We start from the raw sequence: 12,418 nt of genomic DNA on the forward strand, positions 1-12,418 counted from the left end.
CTTTGCAGCCTCCGAAATCTTATGCTTAAGCATTAATTTCGGAGAGCCGCGTGCCATTCCATATTTGCGTGCGGGATGATTGCCAGGAAGGGCGTGTGCATGCACGCCCGCGCAGTAACTTGTAGCCATCAGCGGGCATTATATTAATTTATCGGGTACTCGTTCCGCGGCGTTTGCTTCGAGAAACTGCGCGGGGCGCAGCGTCGGCGTCGGCCGTTGTAATAACAATAAAGTAGAGGCTTATGGTGCTCGGACGGGCTCGTTTTCGCGAAAAGGCACCGAAAAGGCATTATCGATATTTATTCGGCGACCGCCCTCCATAATATTCAGAACGATTGCCGGCGTTCGGACCGACGTTCGACTGCGTCCGATGAAATTTCTGTTGTGCGTATACGCTTGAACGCATAATCGTGGAATAATAATTAGAGGGCTCGTCGGCGCCGCGGTGGTCGCGCTTTAACATCGTTATTTTTTCTCCCCCTCTTTGATACCTTCCCCGTTTCGATATCTTCGTCCTGTTGTCTCGCTTCTCTGGCGTATTTATACACGCGCGTGCGAACGATAGATTGATAAAAAATTGTTTTCTTGCGATCATAAAATCAAAAAATAATACCGCTGATCGCGATGCATGAAGCATGACGTTAACAAGCCGGAAAAATCGTGCAGCATCATTTGAAGAAACAACGAAAGATTATTGCAAAATTTACAAACCACAGACTTGTTTTCTTTCGACATTTAATTGAAGCACGATAAACACTGGAAGGTAGTTCATTCGCAAATCGATTTATGATGCTATGTTTTTTTTTTCATTCCGCTCGCGTAACAATTCAGAACAGTTATTCCTATCAATCTTTTTTTTAGTGATAGCTATCAGTTGTGTCAATATTTTTAAATAATATAAATAAAATAGATGTTTAGTTGTCACGTGTCATTGTTATTAAAAATAGACATTTGTGAAACAATGTCAAAATATTCGCAATTTTCCCTTCACTGTAAATTAATGATATGTACTCTGAGTAAACAATTATCATGCTAACATTTCGGTAGTGCTATTAGAATGAAAATCATTTATAAATATTTTATGTATGTAATCGGTAGTACGCACATTGCAATTAACTGAGTACCATTAGCATTAAATTAAAATTGCTGTTGTTGTCAATAGATTTTAATATATTTAATATAAATATATTGTATTAAGAGATTAATATATAATTTAAATAATAGTAAAATGTTTATAAATTCATTTATGCTATCAGAAATAATTTTAATATCATAAACCAAAGATAAATTTAATTGTTTCTATATTATGGTTCGTTTTCACAATATATGATTACCTTACGATTAAAGGTTATCAAGAAATTCATGAATGAATTTCATTGATGAATCTCTTGATGAATCTCTTTATGCCTATGACAATGATAATAATCCATAAAAACGATAAATTTTATAGTGGTATTATCAAAAAAAATCTCAAGAAAAAAACACATTTATTATTGTGTTCGTATAAAAAAAATTATAATACAAAACTGTTTTTTTCTAAATCCGTTTTGTATCTCATAAAAATCCTAATAAATGCCTATTACCTGCAGATACCGCTTACAGTTACCTACAGCTTTTTACAACGCTATTTGTCTTAGCAAATGGAACCTTTTTCAACAAAAAGATAATCTAAAAACATGACATTTACAGCCTTTCTGTATATCAAATCTTTAAATTTTTTTCTCTTTATTCCCAGAAAGTAAAATAAATAGTCATAGTAAACTAAGTGATCCTATCTTTATCTCGAATTCAAAAATTCAAAGATAATCCGAAGATAACCATCTTAGTCTCGTTAACGACTTATGTGTTTTTTACATAGGGCAAGGGTCATCGATTCGGTGTCTCATGGTAATTTTGCGAATGGACCGATGGATTCTGATGGTTCTCCCGATTCGGAGAGAGCTGAAGTTATAGGTCAGCTCTGCGGCGATGGTATATGGCGGCGAGATGAAAGCTCTCTACTTCGATGTTTACATAATAGTAGAAGTCCACCGTAATTCTCCTCCTCCTTTTTTTGCATCATACCATCTCTTACCATTTCTTCGACATTCTCACACTTTGCCCGTCTCTCTCTCTCTCTTTTTCTGCGCCTTCCTCTGTGAGCCACTACTCTTTTCAGGCTTCTTTTTACAAGCATCCACCTTCCTCCTTTATTCTTCTTCGATTTCTATCGTCCACTTTAGTCTCTCGTACTTTATTTGTACGGTAAATTTTTCTTTGATTGAAGTGAAGTATTGTTCTTTCATTTGAGTTTATGATGATACTCATGATTACTTTATCCTCGTTTCATTATCTAGCTCTTTCAATTTTTCGTTATTTTTACATTTCTATGTTCTCTTATATACTCTTATATTACTTTTACATTATTTTGAAAGATTTTTATGCTCTCTTATATTATTTTTACATTATTTTGAAAGATATTTTTATTAATTAAATAGAATTTAATAGAATATATATAAAAAATTTTATACAAAATACTTTGTTAAATATTATAAATTATATGAATTCTGATAAAGGATTACAAAGTATTGTCAAAATTCTAATATTTTAAATTAATCCAAGAATAAACCAAATTTATAAACCAATTCAATAATTTTTATTTAAAAAACACCAATATTAGATTATTACTCTAAATTACGATAGCATGAATTATATGATGACTTATTAAATCATTAATCAATTTCATTATCGTATAATCATTTATATATTTTTTGAGAGCGTCTGAAGTATAATAACAGCTTCTTCGATCCAATAACTCGACTTACTTATCACGACGCATCGTCATCAACCAGCTATCATTATCTCATTCATCCACCGAGGTTACCCACTCGGCATTCTCATACCACTCGATTTCCGCTCGATCGCTTTTATCCCGCGTCATTTTAATATTCTCAGCCCGTCCTTTTTTTTCTATGATTCATTCTCTACATTGGCCCGCAGTATCGCGCTTCTTCCCATCCCTATCATCCCCTCCTAGCTCTCAAGAGCCGTATTTTTATTTCTTTCCCTTTCTGTTACTTTGATTCCACATTTCTCGTATCACCCTCTTCTCTTGCTTCCTTCCCCCATTCTCTCTGTCTTGTTTCTCGAAAATTTCCATTTCGTTGACCGCACCGCTCCTCCCCCAAACCCTCCTCCAATTCTCCTGGCATGCACACGCATCACCGATTCAAACGCGACATACGCATCCCCCCCCCCCCTGTTCTCCATGGAACTGCGTGGCCAACATCAAACGTGCCGACAACACGACGTGCACCTGCCTCCGTCACGCGCGCGAGTAAACGGCTCGTTCCTTCCTACTCTTATCCCTCACGAGCATTCTCATTACCCCCACCGATAGCCGAGTACCCTCATTGCCAATGACGTGTCTTGGTAACCCATTACCCTGCACTCTGTTTACTCATACATACGGAATCATCCTATTGATCATACACAACAATCGAACGCATATCTTGTGATTTCAATCTTTATCTTCATTAAACAATGTAAGTCAAGTCTTTTGAGAAATTTCATTTTAAAATTTTCAATGAAATTTTAGAATAACAAAGAATTTAATTTATATAAAAATATTTACATATATATCACTTTTACTAGGATTTGTTAAAATGAAATTTTAGATACTTCTTCTTTATTAATTAATTAGGGAAGTTTACTTCAAGAAAAAAAATCTGTATTAATGAAATTAAACTAATTACATATTTTATACTCTCAATATATAATAGATATAAACTATAACATATGTTTCTAAAATTAATTTTTTTTAACAAATATTAACCTATGCATGAATCTGTAAATGTAAAATATAAGCATTTCCTAATTAAACATATTTATTAATAATTTGTTAAAATTTTCGTAAATAGCAGATCTCTCTCTCTCTCTCTCTCTCTCTTTCTTTCTCCTAAATAACTTCTATTATTTTACCTTAAACTAACAGTTTTTTAAATAGAAAATTTGATATTACTTTCATATCTTAAAACAAACGAAATGGACAAATGATTGTTGCCATGAATTCATGCTTCGTTTACATTGTTTCCTCTAAATCCTTCATTTTAGACATATGAACCGTATATCCTCCAACCCACATTTAATTAGCTAGAAATTTGCGACACAGAAGAAAGACCCTTGAAATGTTAAGAGCTTGGAGTCGTATTCTATTACGGTACTGCTATTTGACATGGTACAAAGCCATAATTATCTCCACTGATGGACAAACATAATAACAATGAAAAGCCAATTAAACTGCGTTTATACGTCGTCTAATGTTAATTTTTGTTTCTGTAACTCTATTAATCCCAATAAATAAAAAAAATGGTTAAATTTATAATATTATTTATAAAATTATAGTCAATTTTTACAAAATACAGATCAAGCTGACAGAAAAATGTTGAGCTTGGAGACTATTTTTACAGTCACGCAAAAATTATATCATGTTATAATAACATCTAACGATATTTGAACTGACAGAAACTGTTTACAACAGGAGTGCAAAAGCGTTATTATCATCAATTTTCACTGCGATATTAATAGATAACAATAGCTGCACTTTAGCCACGAAAATTAATGATGATAGCGCGCATTGTCATGCTTCTTTATAAGACGCTGCCGGCAGTTTCAGTCAAATCCGCCGCGAGCTCTGAATTTCGTTCTTGTGGTTCTCACCGATTCAAGTCGAAGGATATCACGAGCTTGCTATCAGTTCCCCGCAATTGTGACGGTTTGGCCACAGTACAGGCGGCACCGCTGAAGCAACAAGGGGGCAGGACAAGCGAGAAAAAAAAAGAGATAAACAAGAGGTAGATCGGCGAGGAAGGGATGAAAGAAGCCGACTGCCCTCCAAGACATTCCCCTTCTATATTCTACAAGAGGCCCGTCTTTCTTTGACTACTACACACCTGGTCACAACTCCCTCGTCATATTCTGAACCTCGATATCAAAACTACGATTGTACGCAACTGGTCTGCCATTACGCGAACTGTTTATGTATTATGTTCCTTTGTTAAGTCATTAATTGCTCAAAAACAAGGTATTGTTGGAAAGTTATTAAAAATAATATGTATTTCGAAACGCAATTATGTATTGTGTAAATCACGTATTTTTAAAATTAAATTTGAAGGAATGCGAAAAATTTAAGATCGGTATTCATAATTACTTCGATCTATTACAAGACCGTTTTAAATAAATTTTTAATCCGGATATAAATTATAAGACAGTTCCCTAATTTTTGAATAATGTAATGTTTTACAATAATTTTGTGTTTTATAATCTTTTATTTTTAACGATTTTTTTCTATTCATATAGCTTAATTATCAATATTTACACTAAGTTCAAATATTGCAATTCTTAAAGAAAATAAAACTAGTAATAAACAACTTTAGTGCGTTCTAAGTTTTCAAGAATCGATATGTTTTTTTAACATCATAAAAACGCATGTGTTTCTATTACGGATTAGGATGTTAATATAGCTTATTAATTTATGACATCTTAAGACTGTACTTAAGACGGTCTTAAAAATCGATACTACAAAAATCGATTACGAATATCGACCTAAATAAAACAAGAATATAAATCGATGAAATATACGCAGATATTACAAGACGTATACAAAAAAATTATGCTTGAGTGTCTTCGTAGTAAACCTCCAAATGAAATCATTACAACGACGCGTTGCAAGATAGCAATTCTATACAAATAGCATTTTCTTGTCAATATTAAATAAAAATGATAGAACTGTTGAAGAAAAAAAATTGGGAATAAAAAGTTAGTAGTGTTATCATCGTATAACCAACAATTATAATATAAACATTTTTTTTTCCTTGTATTTTAGACTTAGATTTCCGTCAACAAAATGAAATGAATTAATCCATTGTCCCCGATTTCAATGTTTAATCGAGATCATTCGTCGCGATATGCGATTATGACACTGTTGTCCGAACAGTGGTGTACTAGCATCATAATTCGTTTTGTCTATTATCCCAGCAAAATAGGTATTGTTCGTCGCGTAATTGCATCGTATGCGCGTCATTAACAAAAGAATAGAGCGCGAATATTTTTTGAAAAGTGGATTCGTGCGCAAGCGTAGGATACATTGTGTAATATGCATCTAAATTACTATAATAATATTTCTATAATAATATTCCTGCTTCGTTATATTATTATTATCATTAAATTGCTAAAATATATGATGTTTTTGTCAGTATTTTGTTGTAAGAGACATAAAGACAAGACATTCAAAATTCATTCAATTAAAACTTTAGATACATTTACATGTATATACGTCGCATTAAAGCTTGTATTTTTATCATGTTATTTTCAATAAGGTAATTACAGAAATATATAAATTCATATGAGGTGTCTAGATGAATTCGTAATTCGTGAATATAGAACAAGATTGTGAATAACCGTTCTTTCAGAACACTCTTTCGGCACTTTTCAAGTATCAAGTTGATATTCCGTTTCGACTGCGAATCGGCTTAAATTGGTATCGACCGGTTTGATGATGACTCACAAAAAAAATCCGGGTGCCCGGTTTCTGATCTTTTGCTTATCATTAATTCGATACGATAATATTACGGCGACACGTTCTCCACTAATAACGTCACGTCGATCGCTTTGGTCGCCGCTTTTCTGAATGCTCTTGATTCGATCGCCGACATTCGAAGATGCGGTAAGAAGGAGAAACGTTCGATATTCACAGGACGTACATACATAATCTTTACGCAAATTTACTTATCGGCTCCATTACACTCACATATTCATTTATTTATTTATGCGCGATACGCGGCATGCAAATGCGGACCGTCGCCGTCGAAAGCCAAATTTGGGTAAAACTGAAATTCAGATTCGGTCAGTCGGAGATCCTCACACCACGTTAAGCCACAGTCGAATTTCGACTGAAATTCTAATGTAAGTGGGAAACGGTGAGGCGCCAGGTGTCGAAACGTGAGAGTGCATCGGTGGAAAAGCAAGAACAGGAATTATTTGTTTGGTTCGTTTACGACTGTGCATTCTTAAGCGTTCTACGGAATTCCATCTCTGTACTTAAGCAAATCAATAAGAAAGAAAATAAAAAGAAACCAATGTAATAATAATTTAAGCATTTTAATACACACGTATCTTTCGAGTTAGAAGAAAAGAAACGAAGAAAGAACAAAAGATAGTAAGACAGTATAATCTCTTATAATTATTTTTTTTTAATTCTTATCCACATTTAGAGTCCATTTATAATCCTGCATCGTCTAAATCTCTTGATAAAAAAATTTCACTCTTCAGATTCTCTATAATTATTTATTTTTAGTTTAAAAACTTATGCATTATGATTTTAATTTTTCTTTAATTTGAATCATTAACAAATTGATTTTATACGGTTATATTATGTTTGTTATTTTACGTATCTTTTTCTTATTGTTCATAAGAGAGAAATTTAGTAAGCAATCCCTCTCTCATTATGTCATTTTTTTATCAATTAATGATTTAATATCTATTGTAGAATTTTTTTTATATATTGTACCGTCATTCTATTCTTTAAAAATTTAATTTTTATAGAGAATGATTAACTTCTCACGCGCTATAAATTATTGTTTCATTGTTTACCTTTACAACTTATGTATAGTTAATTCTGTTTCTGTTTAATTTACGCAGGAGATTACTTTGTGAGTACATAATAAATTTCTACTCTACTCCATTCCCTATCTCTATTGAAGCCACGGGCCCTTCGGAGGTTCCATGAATCGGCCACAGCGTTAAGAGTCGGTATGGCGAGTGGATATCAAAGAGAGTATCGTGCAGCCTTCCCGCCGGCAGCAGGCGGCTTCTAGCTGCTAATGATCGCGGTGTACCGTAACGTGCTACACGATTCCGACGATAAACTACAACGCACCCGGCAGCACCCGCGGCACCGCAAACCCGTTTTTCGAGCGTGGACTTTTTCACGCTCCTCCTCGTCCTCTGTCCATCTCTCCTCTCTCTTTCTCTCTCTTTCTTCTCCTCCTCGTTTGCTTGTAAGTATCTAACAATAAGTACGCGCTACTCGGCGAACGCCTCGTCGCGATAGACTACCGGCTTTTATAGCGGGCATAGTATGTGCACCTACGTTACCTTATCTCGTTACACGTGTCATTAACGTGGCGGCGCCCGGTCAAGGTATACGAGCTCTTTTTGCGCGAATGTTAACGACGTAGCGATAACTGCAACACGTTAAACGGGAACGCCTCGCGGTCACGCCGTCACGCAGTGTGTGTTCCTAATGTTCATATATTATCGCCAAATTGTTCCTGTTTTCGGACCATTGATTAAATCGGTCAAAAACAAGTTACTTTAGTAATTGAAAAAATTGAAAATGTCAAATTCCTCCTCTCTATAACGTTTGATTAATTTCCCCTTACTTCTATTGCTTTATTTTAAACAGTTCGTAGAAGTATAACAGTCAAGAACCTGCTGTGAAATTAATAATCTAAACATCGAGTACGACGTACTGTACATTAACTTGATGCTAGAAAATTATTTCCATAACTCGAGTTTGTGAACTTTTAATTAGTTTAATTATTATGTTTATGCTAACTTTCTATCCGTCGAGCATGCTTCAAAGAAAATGATAATTACCTAAGTTTTATAAACAAGTAAAAGTAATAATATCTTACTGTTAAAAGTAAATACAATTATAACATTGTTCAAATTTTATATTTAAATTTTCTTATAAAAATAGTAAAAAATTTATAATTATATAAAAATACATCATATCTCGAATCGAATTTAAGTTATGGTTAAAAACTAAATATTTCTTAAATCTGTTACGATAACTTACTAATACTTATAACTAAACTGAAGAAATTACTAATATAAAAAAAAATTATTTATTTTTGTTTAATATAAAGGATTCCTTTGAAAGGAAGTAACAAATAGGATATAGATCACTGTAGTTCCGAAACAAAATGCGTTTAGAGATTAACCATTTGCCGGCCATGTGATCCTGCAAGGATATCCCTTTGCCTGAGTCTACCGCTTTCTAATAATGCGGCTTGCAAATTGCCCCATCGCTAAATAACCGACGATCAAGGGAGCCTCCTCATTACTACTCGTAAGATTCCCGCGCGCAATTTGCATTAACTCCGCGAACGAGCCGCGACCTCGATGAAGGTCGACACTCCCTATCCTTAAGATTGATGCGGCCGATTACAGTAGCGACGAGAAGTTAGTCAACAGGGACCAGGGGGCCTTCTATTGTATGCGTGTCGAGGTTCCTGCCTACATGCTGCCGTTTGATTTTCGACTGAGAAGTGTCCACCGTGGTAATCGATGCTGAATCGTTCTTTCTCGATCCTCATTGATGAGGTAACAGAAGAATACAGAAGAAGAATCGCAGGTTTTGCGTTCACGAAAAGGGCACCTGCTGTCGTCGGCTGCCTTTGTCGGCGACCTCGAATACCCCGAGCTTTGATCTTTCGTCGACGACGTCCGGGACAAACAACGCCGGCGATGACAGTGTTACGGTGCACCATGGCTATTTGCGGCGGCCGTCTATAGCACTCGCTGGAAAACCGACTGCGTTGCAGCGCAGCGAATTGCACGAATTAGACTGTTAATTGCCGAGACGCGTCGGAAATTAATTGTGGCGAAATAGGAATGTAATTGAAGATCTCTGGATGCGAGCACTGCAGGCAAATTGGAAAACCATGGCGATAAATTTAAAATAAAATATCTAGACAAGATGTTATTTGTCGCAATCATTTTTTTTTAATCTCGAGAAAAGAACAAGTATTTTTATTTAATTAAATATTAATAAAATAAATAATAAAAATATTAATTGTAAAAAAACTAGAAGGACTCGTTAGTTTCAGTCGGCAAATTCACATTATCTGATGTTTAGTAAATGATCTTCGATACAAGAATTAGACATTACACTGTGCAACAAAAATAATTTTTTTTTCACACATAGAAAACTCAAGTTATTCTTAAAAATAGAGACAAAACGTAATACAAACATATGTGTCATTTCGCGATATCAAATTATTTGTGTTTTTTACGCACATTTGAAGTTTTATGCATATTTGAACAGGTTATTTCAGCCACGGTGCAAAATGAAATTTTACAATTGTCTGAAAATCATGTATTTTCATGCAAAATTAATCGCTAAATGAGAAAATGATAAAATTAAAACGGAAATAAAGGAAGATGTTGAAAATATGTATTTTTAATTGAAAATTACTAAAAATTTTCGACCTTTCTACAAAAATGGTCACAACGTATTTCTTTTGAAGTTAGCTACGTATAATGCCGCGATTTCATTCAGACTTACGAATCATCTTTGTTGTTTATCAAATGTTAAACAAACGCTCACAACCGTTATGAACATTTTCAGATTACGGCCTAAATAGCAATTTTCGACTAAAAATACATTTTTTCACCATTTTGCTCTACTCCAATCGCTTTAATTTGATCGTTTTCTTATTCAGCAATCAATTTTACATGAAAATACAATTTTATGGAAATATGTACATAATGTTCAGACAATCGCAAAATTTCATCTTGCGCCGCAGACGAAGTGATCTCCTCTAAACTTCGTGCACAAAAACCACAAATGATTTGATATTGTCAAACTAAACACATGCCGGTATTCTAGATTTCATCTCTACTTTCACAGAAAATTTGAGTTTTCCAGTGTGAAAAATGCTGTCATACAGCATTATATCTCTCTAATAAATTTTCAATTTATAAAAAAATAAAAAAATATATATGCATATGAAAAGTAATGTAGTGCCGTTGATCTCTTATTTATTGTAATATAATAGTAATGTAGCATTATTAATCTCTTACTTATTATAATAATATATTTATGAGAGAAATGCCAGAAATCCTGTTTATACTGATAATGAATATAGAAAATGAATTTATATTTGCCCTATGTTCCTTCAGTATTGTGAATTATAGTGCACGTATCGAACGAAATTGTAAATTTAAGCTTCAATTAGCAAGAGAAGCATAGATAAAAAAAATCGACAAATGCTCATGGACATCATATATGTTCAACAATCACCGTGCCATTTATCAATTGAATATCCGTATTCAATGTGTGATAAAATAAACCATTAAAACATTTAAATCACAATTACACAAAAAATGTTTCTGACGGTTCATCACAGCGTAAATGTATAGGTAAATGGAAGGAGTTGGAACAATGCAGGTAACTCGTGGAACAGCATATATTTTTGTTAAATTTAATCGTGGTATCCATCCATGAATTTTTAAAGAAAGTTTAAATTTTAAATTTTCTTTAGTGAATCATGGTATCATGCGACTAAATTTAAAAGTACATGCTATCCCAAGTTAATTGCATTGTCCCAAGTCATCTACATTTGCGGTAACCATTGTAATATCAAGTGTAAACATTATGCGATATTACGCAACATGATGTCAGTCACATACAATAACTTCTCAGTGCCATAATGCTACCTCAGCGCGTATAGGCGCCTCCCTCTCATACACCTGTGAGCGCACACTGATCATACATAATATATAGGGACCAATAGTTTAAACGCCGATTCCGAACGGCAATTTCTGAGAGATTTCCTGGGCAAGTATACTACTCGGTGGTTTGCCATTTGCCTTCCGAGAGGATTTATGAGCGTACGAAAATTTTTCGGTTCTGACCAAGGATCGAACCTGGGGTCTCTAGACCAGTACGCTGTCTGCTACACCACGCTTACGCTCAATAACTTCTTTAGTGACGATGAATGAATCACAAATTAATTCAAGAAATAAGAAAGATTCAAATGAAACATAATAACATCATCGAGCTTATTATTGACCGCAATTATTTCGATCAAATCGAATATCATGTAAAAATCAAATATTGAAATTTAATTACAATTTCTATTAATAGAAATGCAGAAATCATAAATCACATTAAATGAACTAATTTAACAGAGCATTTATTGGCTTTCCTTATATGTAACGATGAAAGAGCTGATATTATGCCATGCTTCATGCTGATATTCATTTTCATGAAACATAGGAAACAATGTAGATAATTCTGCTAGTCGGATTATATAATTGATTTATTACAAATATCCGGTATCATTTTAAATAATTTTATCATAGACATTAACTCTTTATAATTGAAACATATTTCATTATATTTTTTATTATATCATTGTTATCTCTTCATACTTTCATATTAATTCAAAAATATGTATAATATAATCGAATAATTTTATTAATTAAAATTGTAATGTTGCATTGTATAATCAATTGATCGTATATTAATTATGAAGATTCAATGAATTCGAATGTTATTAAGTCAAATAATGAAAAATAAAATTATGCTGCCAGCATCAAGCGGCATGTTTTCAAATTAATTAAAATTTTTACCTAATTAAAATACATC

At 33.6% G+C, this 12,418-nt stretch overlaps 1 protein-coding gene across 5 annotated transcripts in view; it reads right to left on the reverse strand.

The window, feature by feature from the left end:
- KaiR1D (Kainate-type ionotropic glutamate receptor subunit 1D) overlaps nt 1-12,418 on the reverse strand; it is a 429,757-nt gene that overhangs the window by 368,679 nt on the left and 48,660 nt on the right. The window lies entirely within an intron of this gene.

The sequence above is a fragment of the Acromyrmex echinatior genome, chromosome 3 (genome assembly GCF_024713525.1).
Source record: "Acromyrmex echinatior isolate Ae372 chromosome 3, ASM2471352v2, whole genome shotgun sequence".
Taxonomy (NCBI): Eukaryota; Metazoa; Arthropoda; class Insecta; order Hymenoptera; family Formicidae; genus Acromyrmex; species Acromyrmex echinatior.